Source organism: Helianthus annuus, chromosome 3, assembly GCF_002127325.2.
Source record: "Helianthus annuus cultivar XRQ/B chromosome 3, HanXRQr2.0-SUNRISE, whole genome shotgun sequence".
Lineage (NCBI taxonomy): Eukaryota > Viridiplantae > Streptophyta > Magnoliopsida > Asterales > Asteraceae > Helianthus > Helianthus annuus.
The window spans coordinates 20097085-20114570 of NC_035435.2; positions in this window are offsets into that span (position 1 = coordinate 20097085).

The following is a 17486-nucleotide window of genomic DNA, read 5'->3' on the forward strand; positions in this document are numbered from 1 at the left end:
TATAAAGGAAAACATTGATGAACGGTCTCGAACCTGGGACCGCTTAGTATTCATTTATGCGCGAAACCGTTCTGCTACACCATCATCATTGTTTAAGCTTGAAACTACAAACTTTAAATATAAACATAAAGATTCTTTTTCTTATTGGGCCCCAAAACCTTTTGGGCCCTGTTCGGTGGCACATCCTGCACACCCTACGGACCGGGCCTGAAATCGAAATGATAAAAAAATATGTATAAACATAGTAAACAAACCACTAACGTGTATCATTAACAAATACAATCAATACAACATAAATCAGCCCCAACACAAATTATTCCACTATGATTAATTCCAAAACCCTAAAAACTACCACCTCTTCACCAAATCGGCTATAGAACAGAATATATAAAAGCGATACACTAAAGATTCTTTATTGCTTTCTGGAATCATCATCAATCAATCATCATCATCATCATCTATACAGCCATACAATGAAATCATACAGATTAAAAAATTAACAATAAATATGGTTTCTAGAAACCTAACTTTCCAAATAAGCACAATTGTTCAAATACTTGAGGTTATAACAATGGATTGGAAATCTAAATAAACAATCCAGCAAGTAACGAATGAATCACGGGTGAAGATACAAATAGATACACATTTGACTAAAATCATACAGGGGTTAAATCACATACGAAATCGAACCCTAAATCATATGAACCCTAACTACATAATCAAAACCTGTAACAAAATAAAAAACTGCTATTACATATTGAATTCATGTAAAAATCAAAAACATATAATAAAACAACAACAAATCAAATTTCAAACCCTAAAAAATAGGGTTAAGTTATTACAAATTGAATTCATGTAAAAAATCAAATATACACACACAACAAAGTCAAAACTGCTAATAAAAATCAACAAATTACAATATATGAACAAAAAAATTAAAACACTAATACACAAAACATATATCCGTCCAAAATCAAAATCGGCTATAACAGACCCTAAAAAAGAAACTGTACACCACAATAACATCAATCGCGTATGATAATCTAACAAACAAAGAATCCTTCAAAACCATTGAATCTGAAACATCCAATAAAATAAACCGAAATCGTATGTAAAAGATGGGGATATCGGAATCAAGAATCAATACCGTCGATGTAGACTATTATCTAATGAAGATTGATTATACCTCTTCACTAAAACGCCGATTTGATCTAGAGGATTTGATTTACAACAAGATTAGATCTAATTAAACACTATAATTGATCATAAATACTCGAATTAGAGATTACCGTATATGATTTGTCTTCAAATCCGTTGATTCTTGATCAAAATTATTGGCTCCTCTGTTCGCCGTCTTCGTTCAGAGAAGAGAAGAAAGAGAGAACGAAATAGGGTTTCGAGAGGAGAGAGAGAGTTAAGCGTAAATGAGAAGACTTGGTTCAATCCTCAATTATGAGGTGTGCCACATAGATGCTGACATGGCTTGCTGAGTTGGCTTGCACCATTGGGTGACATGTGTCCCCCAATGGTTTGCTTTATTATATATATAGATATAGATATAGATTAGTCACTAACTAATAAAAGTGAAAACAAAATCTATACATTATCGACCTAGCAACCGGCGAAATTCATGACTACAAACAACAACGTAAAATGTGAAACTACGATGACAGAGTGCAAATACAATGTTTCGTTGGCAATACCCGTTGTTTTTTAATAGTTTGTAGAGGTAAAAAGGCATTTAGAACTTGGAATTCGTATTAACGAATAAGCACAACAACTACGGCAAGAAATAAATGTTGGTAGGAATGGATTGTTAGGCAATTTTAGACGACCTTTGGCCACCATTCAACAACTTCTTTTCATTTAGGTTTTGGCTTAGTGGTCAAAAGGAATTGCCTTTTTTTTAATGACAAATAATCTTACGTGTAAACCCACCCTGCTCAGTGGCGGACTCAATTTATGGGGTGGGTGGGCGGCCGCACCCCTTGAAAAAAAAAATTAGTGATATTTTTCGTGAAAAATCCCGACCACACCCCTTGGAAATTTTCGTCCGCACCCCTTGAAAAATTCCGACCGCACCCCTTGTAAAATTCCGACCGCACCCCTGGAAATTTTCGTCCGCACCCCTTAGAAAAAAATGTTAGGAATTTATATAAAAAATTTGTGAACACGGATTGAAATCCGATAAAGTTATGTAAACAAGTTAGCCCACTAACCCCTTTAATAAAACTTAAATTCAATCAATAAAACCCAATAACTTAATACCCATTCAAACCCAACCTAACTACTAGTTTTTTTTAAACAAAATCAGTCCACATAAAAAAAAAAAAACCAAATCACTGCCACTTGCCAGCGACTCCCGTCCTCCCTCTGCCTCACTTCAGCGCCCGACGACAGCATAATTCCGGCTGGCGACTACGAAATTCCGGCTGCAAACTGGTTAATTCAGGCCGTCCCAAACAGGTACATGTTTTGTTTTGTTTTTTTATTTTTATTTTGATGTTTATGCGATTTTGTTCAAGAGTCATGAGATAATAGGATTGGTTAAAAAAGTTTAAACTTTTATGTATGTTGAGGTAATTTGGGGTTGTTCTAGTCTTTATAGGATGGGTTTGTTGTTTTTTTAATTTCTTATTGATTATTTGATTCTAGTATATGGTTTGAAAAGATGAAATTAAAAAATTGAACTTAAATAGGTAATTCGATTTGTTTTGATGTTTTATTGGGTTTTTCCAAAAGAAACAAATATATATATTTGTTAAAAAGGTTTAAAATTTTATATGTTTTCATGTATTTTTGGGTTGTTCTAGTCTTTAGTTAGGTGGTTTTGTTGATTATATGATTGTTGGTTGGTAAATAACAATTTCGTCGGATTCTTCTAATTAAAGGCCAAGGTATGTTTTATATAAGTTTTTTTGTTCTTTTATTTAATGATTAAGAGAAATAGAAGTAGGAATGGTTTGAACTTTGATGCTTTTTTGTTTGTTATTGTGATAGGAAGTTAGGAACTAGGGTTTGATTGTTTGAAAATTGAAATGGACCCGACCCGATCTGATTCGACCCGCTATGAAACTTTTTTTGTTTGTGTTTACTTGTTTTACATGACCCGACCCGATCCGACCCGCTATGAACCGAATTTTTTTATATAGCTAGGGGTCTGAAATCTTTAAAAAATTTTCGCACCCCCAGGAAAAAAATCCTGGGTCCGCCACTGACCCTGCTCGGAGCTATGTCTAAGGTCGACTCCTTAACCGCCATGAGACCGTGCCCCCTGATACGCGGGAACCGGATGGAATCGGTAAATCCTCACCCCCTGTCAGGTTCGAACCCCGGATTAAAGTCCTGATTCGTCTCTTCACCCTGATGTCTCTCAAAAATGGACCAAACGGGAATCAAACATGTGTCTCCACTAGGGAGGGCATGCCTTTTGACCACTAGACCAAGTTTCAATCCTTAGGATGTGTAATTCAGTACACGATTTATCATGAGAAAGTTTAGTTGTTAAAAAAACTTCTTTGCTATCCTGGAGCTGTAAAAGCATTAATAGGTTTGTAAACATCATAGATGCATTGTTAAGTTCTTCTAATAAGGCAAGAAGACTTAGACCTTTGTATACGAACAACAAAGGTATGTATGCTCCACCATTTTTTTGCTAGTTGTCATGAAAGTTTGCGGGTATAAAGTGGCACAAGTCATGCTATGACCTTATTGTTGGAGAATTTTGTAAACACGGATAATCAGAGAGGCGTGTAGTCACTCTCAAATCAAATTATTCCGGTGGTTTTCCAGAATAATTCAATCAGATACAACTCTGATTGAGAAATGAAACAACAGTATGTGTGTATTACAAATTCGTGAATAAACCAGTAATGCCACCAAAGAAGAAGCTACGATTTGGAGATTATTTTGCAGATAACTGCTTATGGGCAGTTATAATTCAAATTATATAATTTAAGTGCATATAAATTACATTTCCAAGACATTTTTCCATAAAGCAAATAAATTATTTTTGCAGCTCAACCCCAACCAGGAGCTCTGCCCCTTGGACCCTGTTCCGGAGGGCGCTACCCTCGGACCCCCACCAAGGGGGAGCTGCCCCGTTGGAACCCCCATTCGGGGGTGAAACACCCCAAAAATATCACATAATATAAATATGTATACATATATACACATATTCATATATTATTATCACATAATAGCTAAAAAAAATAACCTAGTTAGTAATATGAATTAGGTTATTTAAAAACATCAAGTTACAATGTATAATGGTCAAGAACTAAACTTGGGGGACCATACTTATCAACTTTGAAACTAAAATGTTAAAGAGGTGAACAACACCAAACACACAGACTGATGTGTGTTTTGGTCGACCAAAGCCATGGGAAGAAAGGGGGAAAAGCTCCTAACCTAAAATCATAAATTTCTTCAAATCGAAAGGGAAACCGGGTCTAAAGTTAGTGCATGAGTTGCAATAACTAATCACCTAAGCTAGAATAATTCAAGATATGTCGAATTTTGATGTTTGGTGATGTTATGAAACTAGTTGATCACCACAAGTTTCAATTCAAATATGAAATTTTGATGTTATAACTATATGTGAAATGTTTACATACTTAGAAGCAAACCCTTAATGAATGATAGTAGAATAATTGCCATGATTAAGTGTTAGGGTTAAATGCACATATGGATATAAGTGGGTTTTGATGAAAAAGGTTAAGTCCATGAAGTTTGAAGAGTTAAATTTGGTATATGAATTCATAACAAACTGAAAAGTGATGTCAAAGCATCTTTAATGAACATACCTACCTGTTGAATTGAGATTTCATGGTTAGGAATTTGCTAAAATTTTATTTAACATAGTTGGTTAAAATCATACCCACAAGGTGTTTGATAAATTGCCTAAGTGAAAGTATTATACTATTGTAGTGTGATAAAACTTGATGAGAATCATATGTAATGATTCTTAACAAAATTTGATGATAATGATTCTTATAATGGCAATTTAACAATTAGCCGGGTTGTTCACTATAGGTGACTCGAGCGAGAAAACGGGTGATAAAGCCGGGAGTGATACACGACTTAAAGGGAAGCTCAAAGGTATATGACTTTATGCTTCATAGGATTTTATTAATAGATTTGTATAGATATATATTGATTAATGAAGTAATACTCGTGAAATTTGGTTCATTCATAAGTGGATTTCACATGAATGAACCGAATGGATAAGTAGTGAATAATGATGTGTTTGGTTAATTCATAAGTGATGGATTTCACACGAACAACCAAATGGGTCAAAATAGCGAATAATGATATGTTTGGCTAGTTATAAATGGATTTCACACGAACGACTAAACGAGTCGAAAGCGTAAATCGGGTAACTGGAACGCAGGTTATAAATGGTGAATTTAAGATATGGGTCAAAATAAGTTTTCATTTGGTTAAAGCAATCAAACGGGTTAAAACAATGCGAAAACGTAAACCGGGTAACGGGAGCGTAAACGCAAGTTTAGTAAACTCGGAGGAGGGTTAAAATCAGGAAGGAATTGATCCTTACCATAAAATGTGGTTAACATAGCTAAATATGATAATGGGTCGAATAATTTCACGAATTTATTGTGAGCCGATAGCATAAAGCATAAGAGTCATTATTTCGGGTTGCGGATTTTGAGTCTAAAATGTGGGTGATTAATTTACGATCACGTAGAAACAAACTTGAGGTTAAACGGATAAGTATACAAAAAGATATGGAAGTTTTCGTTTAAAAGGGCAAAATATGAAAACAAATTAGCACCATCAAGCCGTAACCTATGGCTAACTGTCGTAGGCTACGGCAGAGGCTGTCTGCTTATTTGTTGTTTAAGTTTGTCGTAGGCTACGGCACACATGTCGTTTTACTGCGGGATTCAGTTAACTTGTTTTTGTTTGTTGTTTTGATGAACTTGGGTTACCAAACCATGTCTAAGCATCATATAAATAACGTATGAGTTGATATTTGATGTATAGCTGATAGCTCGGACTTTACGGATGAAGATCAAGCTAAATAAAGAACCGAACATGTCTAAAAGTCATGTTTCCGCATTTTGTTCTTTTGAATATTAAATCTATCTATGATAGTATGTTAAAATGTTTGGAAACCTTATGAAGTTTCATGAAACTCTAAGTTTTGTAATGATATGTTATAAAGTTTTTATAAAACTTGAAATTTTAATGGATGTTTATTTGCATTACTTTTATACAAATGCAAATATTTTATTAATTCTCATTTAATTAAGTACAGGTCTTACAGGGGCTCCGCCCGAACACTTGGAATTATAACAACCCGAACAAGCATACACTCCCACACCTTCTAACTTATTCGATGTGTATTATAATTCCTTTTGGTCACCAAGTTAATCCCCCGATTACACTAAAATATCCAACACTTATGGTATATAAGTTAATGACTTCCCATGAATCTCTAACATGATTGATCTTACGAACCCACCATAATACAACGCTTGTTCTTCTGATTCTAAAGACATCTGATATACTTAGATACCATTAATGATAAAATACCATCGACTCAAAATGATCTATTGGTTCATGAAACTCTAAGTTTTGTAACGATATGTTATAAAGTTTTTATAAAACTTGAAATTTTAATGGATGTTTATTTGCATTACTTTTATACAAATGCAAATCTTTTATTAATTCTCATTTAGTTAAGTATAGGTCTTACAGGGGCTCCGCCCAAACACTTGGAATTATAACAACCCAAACAAGCGTACACTCCTACACCTTCTAACTTATTCGATGTGTATTATAATTCCCTTTGGTCACCAAGTTAATCCCCCCGATTAAACTAAAATATCCAACACTTATGATATATAAGTTGATGACCTCCCATGAATCTCTAACATGATTGATCTTACGAACCCACCATGATACAACGTTTGTTCTTTTGATTCTAAAGACATCCGATATACTTAGATACCATCAATGATTAAATACCATCAACTCAAAATGATCTATTGGTGCGTTTAAATGTGTCTAAATAGTACTAATTGTGAATACTAAAACCCGTATAAAATGTCCTAACAAGTTGGTCTAATGGTTAATTACTTGATTTCTGTCCTTGAGGTTCCAAGTTCAACTCCCACTAGCATCACTTTAAAGGACATTGATGGTGGCAATGAAGTTAAGAACTAGTTCTCTTTGGATGTCGCCTGTTTGAAACTGAGTTGAACCAAGTTTTACCATAATGGGCCTTTGGGCAATGGGTTTTCCCCGGAACTGGTGTCTTAGTGGCTCGGGTATGCATCTAACTCTGATCGTTATGGAGGAGGGGATGCATTTGCGCGATTTAGGGCATCCTAGGATGCTTATCCGGTGATTTAGTTGGCCGTTTCAAAAAAAAGTATAGAATGTACAATATGATTCTTGCCGACACCTTTATTGAATTTCATACGTTTTGTTGACAATACACGAAGAAAAGGTATATGCAAGATTCAACTCACGTACAATGTCATCTCTAGCTAGATTGATTAAAATAGACACAAGAACCAAAATGGATACATGACTATGATGTCACGTAACCCGTAGTTATAATCATTATTAATATATGACGTAGTCATATATATATATATATATATATATATATATATATATATATATATATGTATGTATTATCATTCCAAAAAGTAGGAACTTACTGAAAAAATGAGTATACAACTTTTTTTTCCAACACTAACTCATACACTCACAAATCCTACTTCTAAATCTTCTAAATATATACATTTTGACATTTTATTCATTATGAGACTAATAGAAAGGGATAAAATTTTTTTAATAACTTGTCACTACTATACACACCATTTGGTATACAAGTTACGCTAATCTCAAAATCGTCATATAACATAACGTTTTCTCTCCCTACGTTCCTTCTTTAGTTACAACACTAGGTTCGAACTTTTGGCGCGATTTCCAAGAACAAATGGGCACAAAACTGTTGATTAGTACTGCATATATCCCTCATACAGATAGACGGGCAAAGTGAACGAACGATTCAGACATTAGAAGACATGCTTCGGTCATGTATTATTGATTTTGGAGGTAGTTGGGATGCTTACTCGCCCATAAGGATGTGGTTTAGGCCACAAACGAAAAGATTGATACGGTACGAGCCCATTTAAAAGCGGCCTAAGATCGACAAAAGTCTTACGCGGATAAAAGACGAAGACCTATCGAATTTCAAATAGGCGATAGGGTAATGCTCAAGGTATCTCCATGGAAGGGGATCATTCGATTTATAAAGAGGGGAAAGTTGAGCTCACGGTTTATCGGGCCATTTAAGATTATTAGTCAGGTGGGCAAGGTGGCTTACCGACTAGAACTTCCAGATGAGTTAAGTGTGATACATAACACCTTCCACGTATCACACCTTCGCAAATGCTTGGCAGATGAGACGACTTACGTACCACTTGATGATATTGAAGTCGATGACAAACTTAGCTAGAAAGCTAAACCGATTGAAATTCTTGACCGAAAGGTCAAAGGATTAAGAAACAAGGAAATTGACCAAGTGAAGGTCAGATGGGAGCATCAGAATGGATCGGACACCACTTGGGAGTCCGAAAATAAAATGAGACGACTCTACCCTTCACTCTTTGGTACGTATACATGTTTCGGGGACGAAACCTTTTTAAGGGGGGTGGACTTGTAACACCCAAAAAATATCAAATAATATAAATATGTGTATATATATACATACATCTGCATATATTATTATTACATAATAGCTAAAGAAAAATAACCTAGTTAGCCCAAGAATTAGGTTATTTAAAAAATCAAGTTACAATGTATAATTGTCAAGAACTAAACTTAGGGGACCATACTTGTCAACTTTGAAACTAAAATGTTAAAGAGGTGAACAACACCAAAAACACACACTGATGTGTGTTTTGGTCGACCAGAACAAGGGGAAGAAAGGGAGAAAAGCTCCCCATAACCTAAAATCATAAATTTCTTAAAATCGAAAGGGAAATCGAGTCTAAACTTAGTGCATGAACTGCAATAACTAATCACCAAAGCTAGAGTAATTCAAGGTGTGTCGAAATTTGGTGATAATGATTCTTATAATGGAAATTTAACAATTAGCCGGGTTGTTCACTATAGGCGACTCGAGTGAGAAGGCGGGTGATAAAGCCAGGAGCGATACGCGACTTAAAGGGAAGCTCTAAGGTATATGGCTTTATGCTTCGTAGGATTTTATTAATAGATTTGTATTGATATATGTTGATTAATGAAGTAATACTCGTGTAATTTGGTTCATTCATAAGTGGATTTCACACGAATGAACCGAATGGATAAGTAGTGAATAATGATGTGTTTGGTTAGTTCATAAGTGATGGATTTCACACGAACAACCAAATGGATCAAAATAGCGAATAATGATATGTTTGGCTAGTTCATAAATGATGGATTTCACATGAACGACTAAACGAGTCGAAAGCGTAAACCAGGTAACTGGAACGCAGGTTATAAATGGTGAATTTAAGATATGGGTTAAAATAAGTTTTCCTTTGGTTAAAGCAATCAAACGGGTCAAAACAATTCGAAAACGCAAACCGGGTAACGGGAGCGTAAACGCAAGTTTAGTATACTCGAAGGAGGGTTAAAATCAGCAAGGAATTGATCCTTACCATAAGATGTGGTTAACATAGCTAAATATGATAACGGGTCGAATAATTTCATGAATTAATAGTGAGCCGATAGCATAAAGCGTAAGAGTCATTATTCCGGGTTGCAGATTTTGAGTCTAAAATGTTGGTGATTAATTTACGATCACGTAGAAATAAACTTGAGGTTAAATGAATAAGTATACAAAAAGATATGGAAGTTTTCGTTTAAAAGGGCAAAACAAGAAAACAAATCCGCAGTAGCAAGCCGTAACCTGCGGCTGACTGTCGTTGGCTATGGTAAACATTCTCTGCTTATTTGTTGTTTAAGTGTTCCGTAGGCTATGACACACATGTCGTGGCTTACAGCGAGATTCAGTTAACTTGTTTTTGTTTGTTGCTTTGATAAACTTGGGTTACTAAACCATGTCTAAGCATCATATAAATAACCTACGAGTTGATATTTGGTGTATAAGTGACAGCTAGGACTTTACGGATGAAGATCAAGCTAAATGAAGGACCGAACACGTCTAAAAGTCACGTTTCCACATTTTGTTCTTTTGAATATTAAATCTATATATGATAGTATGTTAAAATGTTTAGAAACCTTATGAAGTTTCATGAAATTCTAAGTTTTGTAACGATATGTTGTAAAGTTTTTTTATCAAACTTGAAATTTTAATGGATGCTTATTTGCATTACTTTTATACAAATGCAAATCTTTTATTAATTCTCATTTAGTTAAGTACGGGTCTTATAGGGGCTCCGCCGAACACCGGAATTATAACAACCTGAACATGCGTGTACTCCAACACCTCCTAACTTGTTCGATGTGTATTATAATTCCCTTTGGTCACCAAGATAATCCCCCGATTACACTAAAATATCCAACACTTAAGATATATAAGTTGTTGACTTCCAATGAATCTCTAACATGATTGATCTTACAAACCCACCATAATACAACGCTTGTTCTTGTGATTCTAAAGATGTCCGATATACATAGATACCATCAATGATAAAATACGACCGACTCAAAATAATCTATTGGTGCGTTTAAATGTGTCTAAATAGTACTAATTGTGGATACTAAAACCCATATTAGTATAGAATGTCCTAACAAGTTGGTCTAATGGTTGGTTACTTGTTTTCTCTTCTTGAGGTCCCAAGTTCAACTCCCACTAGCATCACTTTGAAGGACATTGGTAGTGACAATGAAGTTTAGAACTGGTCCTCTTTGGAGGTCGCCAGTTTGAAACTGAGCCGAACAAGGTTTTACTGCAGTGGGCCTTTGGGCAACGGGTTTTCCCCGGAACTGGTGGCTTGGTGGCTCGGGTATGCATCCAACTCTGATCGTTATGGAGGAAGGGATGCATTTGCTCGATTTAGGGCATCCTAGGATGCTTATCCAGTTATTTTGTTGGTCATTCCAAAAAAGTATAGAATGTACAATATGATTCTTGCCGACACCTTTATTGAATTTCATACGTTATGTTGACAATACACAAAGAAAAGGTATATGCAAGAGTCAACTCACGTACAATGTTTTCTCTAGCTAGATTGATTAAAATAGACATAAGAGCCAAAATGGATACATGACTATGATGTCACGTAACCCGTAGTTATAATCATTATTAATATATGAAGTAACTATATATATATATACACGTTTCCAAAAAGTAGGAACTTACTGAAAAAATGAGTATAAAACCTTTTTTTTCAACAGTAACTCATACACTCACTAATCCTACTTCTTAATGTAATACATTTTGACATTTTATTCATTATGAGACTTAATAAAAAGAGATAAATTTTTATAATAACTTGTCACTACTATACAAACCATTTGTATACAAGTTATGCTAATCTCAAAATAGTCATATAATATAACGTTTTCTCTCCCTACATTCCTTCTTTTATTATAACACTAGGTTCGAATATCATGTATTACACGATTTAAATTAGTAAAACTATATTTTATTTTATAGTTTTAAAAATGTAGGATTATAAAAGGCAAAAGCCGAAAATGAGAATCACAACTTTTAAATTTAAAAAAAAAAAAGAGAAATAAAATAACGGTGAGTTATAAGTTTTATAAAAGTGGTAAATTTTAAATAATGAAAAAACGTGCGTGGTTGACAAAAACATAAGGAATGTATTAAATGCAATATTGAAAGGGAAATCAGATAAATTGAAACGGATAAAATCCGCTTATAAATTAAATAGGTATACACCTTAGACGAAAAAACAAAAATCAAGGTTTCCTAATATTGTGTCATGTGTCATATAAGAAATTTTGTTTATTGGTTTTATTAAGTATAATAAATATAAATTTAATATGTATATATTGTTGGATCAGTTCTGTTTAATCATAATGAAAAATATGAAAACATACCTGTTACAACAGACAGTGCAGTGGAGAATCCAGTGATAAAAGATGCCATCGAGTTTGACATAGTTGTCAGTGTGATCTGGTTCCTCCTTAGGGTGCTGACTAATGATGGTGATGATGAGAACCAAATAGGGGATTGGGTTATGGAGAAGAGGCCGATTGATGTTATGCTTATTAGGTTATGTCTAAGTGTGTAACCTTTTAACCTCTACATAATTCTCCTTATATAAGAACCCAAGAGGAAACCCAATTAGTTAATAAGGATAATATGGTCCATCAACAATTACCAACTAATTATTTAATAGGTTATTATATATTTTGATCTATATAATGTAAATGATTATAATAGCTACTAGATTAAATATTAAACATAATATATTTAATCTTACATTCTCCCACTTAGCCGAGTAATCATTTACTATGAGTACTAGATAAGCCTGATCAGGAGTTAACACTTATTTTAGCCTTAAACAAGTACTATAGCAGAGAAATACAACCGTTGGATCATTATGCGACTCAGGACCCCCATTAGTCATACTATAGCCTTAATTTAAAACCTAATCGTCATGATCAAAATACGCATAAGCCCTTTGTTTGATTTGTAACTTTATTTGTCTATATGTCATTATACCGGTTGAACATATTCTAAGAGACATACAAAATCAAACTGAGGAAATTTCATTAATCATAAAACATAAGCTAGTACAATATTCTTAAATAAGGTCTTTACTAAATCCCATATTCCGAACATGTTCTTCGTAAACCTTAGGAGGGAGACCTTTAGTCATCGGATCCGCAAGCATATCTTTAGTACTAATATACTCGATACAAAGATTATTTTCCTCAACTCTTTCACGTACGAACAGATATTTTGTATCGAGATATAAACTAGCTCCAGTCGAACTGTTACTGCTCGAGAAACTAACGGCAACTGAGTTATCACAATAAAGCTTCAATGGTCTAGAAATGGAATTAACGATTTTGAGTCCAGTGATCAGATTCTAAGCAACATTCCATGACAGGTTACGTTATAAACATCAATGTACTCTGCCATCATTGTGGAAGTTGTGGTCAACTGTTGTTTATGACTCTTCCATGAGATAGGGCCGCCTGCTAACATAAAGATATAGCCCGAAGTGGATTTCTTGTCATCTTTGCATTTGGCAAAGTCAGAATCAGAATAGCCCACCACTTCTAAATGATCACTTCTTCTATAAGTCAGTTTATAGTCTTTCGTCCCTTGCAGATATCGAAGTACCTTCTTAGCTGCTTTCTAGTGATCCAGGCCAGGATTAGTCTTATAACGGCCTAGCATTCCAGTAATATAAGCGATATCTGGGCGAGTACAGACTTGAGCATACATCAGGCTCCCGACTACTGACACGTAAGGTATCTCTGGCTCATTTGCTCCTTCTCAACCTCTGTTGTCGGACACTGGAATGAACCGAAAACATCTCCTTTAACTACTGGAGCGACGGAGGGTTTGCACTGTTGCATGTTGTAACGTGTAAGGCCACGATCTATGAAAGCCTTTTAAGACAATCCTAAGATCCCTTTGTGTCTATCTTAGTGGATTTCGATGCCAATAACGTAAGAAGCATCTCCAAGATCCTTCATGTCGAAGTTATGCGAGAGTAACCGCTTCAACTCATGCAACATGTCTAAACTATTACTTGCCAATAGAATATCATCTACGTAAAGGACAAGTATAGTAAAGTTGCTCCCACTCATCTTGAGGTAGGTGCATTGATCCACTTGATTCTTCATAAAACCTTGTTTCTTCATGACTTCATCAAACTTGAGGTACCACTGACGTGATGCTTGTTTTAACCTGTAAATGGATTTCTTCAACTTACAGACTAGATGCTCCTGACCTTCAGGTTTAAAGCCTTCAGGTTGTTTCATGTAAACATCTTCGTCCAAGTCTCCGTTAAGGAAAGCGGTTTTAACGTCCATCTGATGTAACTCTAAATCAAAATGAGCTACTAGGGCCATGACGATCCTTAATAAATCTTTACGAGAGACAGGTGAAAACGTCTCTTGATAATCAGTTCCCTCTTTCTGAGTGTAGCCCTTTGCAACCAATCTCGCTTTGAAGCGTTTAACGTTCCCATTCGGATCCAGTTTTGTTTTGAACACCCATTTACATCCTACTGGTTTGACACCGTTGGGTAATTCTACCAAATCCCAAATGTCATTTTTCTTCATGGATTCAAGCTCATCAATCATTGCTTTATTCCATTCAGAAGACTGATCACTGCTAATGGCTTCATTGTAAGAGATAGGATCATTGAGCTTTTCGGGATCCATTTCAGTCAGGTAGGTAACATAATCATCCCAATTAGTAGGCCTTCTTTGCCTAGATGACCTCCTGAGTGGATTATCGGGTTCAGCGTTGTCTTGGTTTTGAGTGTTTGATGTGCCTTCGTCATGAGGTATAATGGGTTCTGCTTGTAGAGGTGAATTTGGAGTTGGTGCAGTAGCTTCAGGTGCAGTAGTTGCATTGGGTACAAGAGGAGTAATTGGAGTAATGGTAAGCGATGAGTCTCTCCCCCCGCGTCTTGTACTTCTTGCAATTCTTCGTAAGGGTTAGTACTGCTCCCACTGACCTTGAAATCCTCCAGGAACACAGCACGCTTGGTTTCAATAATACGGGTGACATGGAAAGGACAATAGAAACGATAACCCTTAGAATTATCAGGATACCCGATAAAGAAACAGGTAACTGTTTTAGGGTCAAGTTTCCTTAGGAAAGGATTGTAAAGTTTTGCTTCAGCAACGCAGCCCCATACTTTCATATATTTAAGACTCGGTTTCCTTCCTGTCCAAAGTTCATAAGGAGTTTTAGGGACAGACTTAGAGGGAACTCTATTAAGTATATGAACAGCTGCTTTTAACGCTTCAGTCCAGAGGAATAATGGTAAATTAGTGTTGGCTAACATACTGCGCACCATGTTCATAAGGGTACGGTTTCTTCGTTCAGCGACACCGTTCTGCTGAGGTGTACCAGGCATGGTGTATTGGTTCACAATCCCCTGGCCCTTACAAAACTCATAAAATGGACAAGGAGCTTGACCCAGATCAGTATGTCTTCCATAATATTCACCGCCTCTATCTGATCTCACGACTTTAATCTAACGATCTAATTGCTTTTCAACTTCAGCCTTATAATCTTTAAAAGTTGTAAGAGATTTAGACTTTTCCTTAATTAGATACAAGTACATGTAACGAGAATAATCATCAATAAAAGTGATAAATGAAGTATGTCCTGTTATGCCAGCAATTTGATAGGGACCACTAATGTCAGTGTGAATGAGTTCTAATAAATTAGAGTTCCTAGTGGCACCTTTCTTATTCGCTAATGTCATTTTACCTTTAAGACATTTGACACATGTTCCAAAATCAGAGAAATCGAGAGGAGGTAAGACTTCATCCTTTACGAGACGATTTAATCGTTCTCTTGAGATGTGGCCTAAACGTTGATGCCACAACATGGATGAAGTTTCTAAGTCTCGTTTCTCTTTCATCTTTGTGAGTGATTCATTAATGTTATATGACAACAAAGATTTGGAAAAGCCATCATCTAGTTCTAATCTATAGAGACCACCATCCAGAATACCAGTACCATAAAGAACAGAATCATAGAGGATAGAGAGTTTGCAATGACCATGGGAAACAATAAAACCGTCCATGTCTAACTTTGGTCATGATACAAGGTTCCGAGTTACCTCAGGAACATATAAGGTATCATAAAGTTTAATACATAAACCAGTTTTCATAAATAATTGTAATGTTCCAATGGCCTTCACTTCTAATTCTCGATCATCCCTAACCTTAAACGTTCTTTGGTTTCTTTCCAGCTTTCGGATTGTAAGGAATCCCTGAGTTAAATTGGTAACATGAACCATAGAACCAGAATCAAACCACCAAGAATTAGCAGGAACACTTAAATTATAGGACTCAAGTATCATAAAATAATCGTTACCTTTCTTAGCTAGCCACTCCTTAAAGTCAGGGCATTCCTTCTGCATGTGTCCTGCCTTTTTACGGAACTTGCAGTGGATTCTGCCTAAGGAGTTCTTAGAGCTGGAAGGTGCACTTGTATTAGGATTAGGATTAGGCCTTTGGACTTTTGAAGTATCCTTCCTCTGATGATTGTTCTTCCTTTTCTTAGAGTTGGAGGTGGTGAAGTTAGCAACATTGGTAGTGCGATCCATCCTCATACGCTCTTCCTCCTGTACGCACATGGCGACCAACTCACTCATCGTCCATTTGTCCTTCTGAGTGTTGTAATTGATCTTGAATGCTTCAAAGGACGAAGGAAGCGAAGTAATGATGAAATGAACAAGGAAACCATCACTGATTTCCATTTCCAGTCCCTTCAACTTATTGGCCATGTCATTCATCATCATGATGTGCTCGCGAATGCCGCTCCTCCCGTCATACTTAGTTGTCACCAGCTTGAGAATAAGGGTACTAGCGTGTGCTTTAGACGTCCCTTTGAACTGCGCCTCCACAGAAGCCAAGTAGGTTTTAGCATCTTCAGAATCAGGAATGGCTCCCCTGATTGCATTGCTTATGGATTGCTTCATGAACATGAGAGACATGCGGTTACACCTAGTCCACTTTTCATGAGTTAACTGCTCAGCAACAGTACTTTGTGTAGTAAGGTCCGCTGGCTTATTCTCTCTTAGAGCATAGTCAAAGTCCAGCAATCCAAGCGTAAGCATGAGAGCATCCTTCCATGCAGCAAAGTTATCACCAGTCAAAGGTGGAATCCCACAATTGGGCGCTGATAGTGGAAATAAGATGAGCAAGTTATGATACTAAGGAAGAAGTCCTAATGTGATCTAAGGGCACGTTAAACTAAGGCAGGCATAAATAATGACCATTTTACGTTATGAAGCTGTGATATTGTCTATTACTAACATCAAAATAATAGACTTAGCTAAAATTCTACTTAAACGAAGACAAATCAGCTTTGGCCAGAAGTGTAATCATCTAAGCATGTGTGCAAAGTGATTGTAACAAATCAGCTTTGGCCAGAAATTGAGACAATCACTTTAGTTATGCACTTGTTAAGTATGCCATCTATCAAGGAATTAAATCAGCTTTGGCCAGATATTAAGACATTCATGTTTATGATGCACACTTAACATAGCTTTCGTAACACTTGAATGATAAGTAGATGTATCAAATCAGCTTTGGCCATAAATGATACAACAAAACTCATTCAAGTTAAGCTATTTTGGTTTTGTAAAACATTATCTGATTCTGATTAATTAACTAAGTAATTACAAAAACGGGGTTCGGGGCGAAGCCCCGAGCTAAATCTTAGTTCACATTAAACAGCCTAAAATAATGAGGTTTCGAGTCAGATCTCGACTCAGTTATGAGATCTTGAGTGAGATCTCGAGTCAAGTCTCGACTCATCA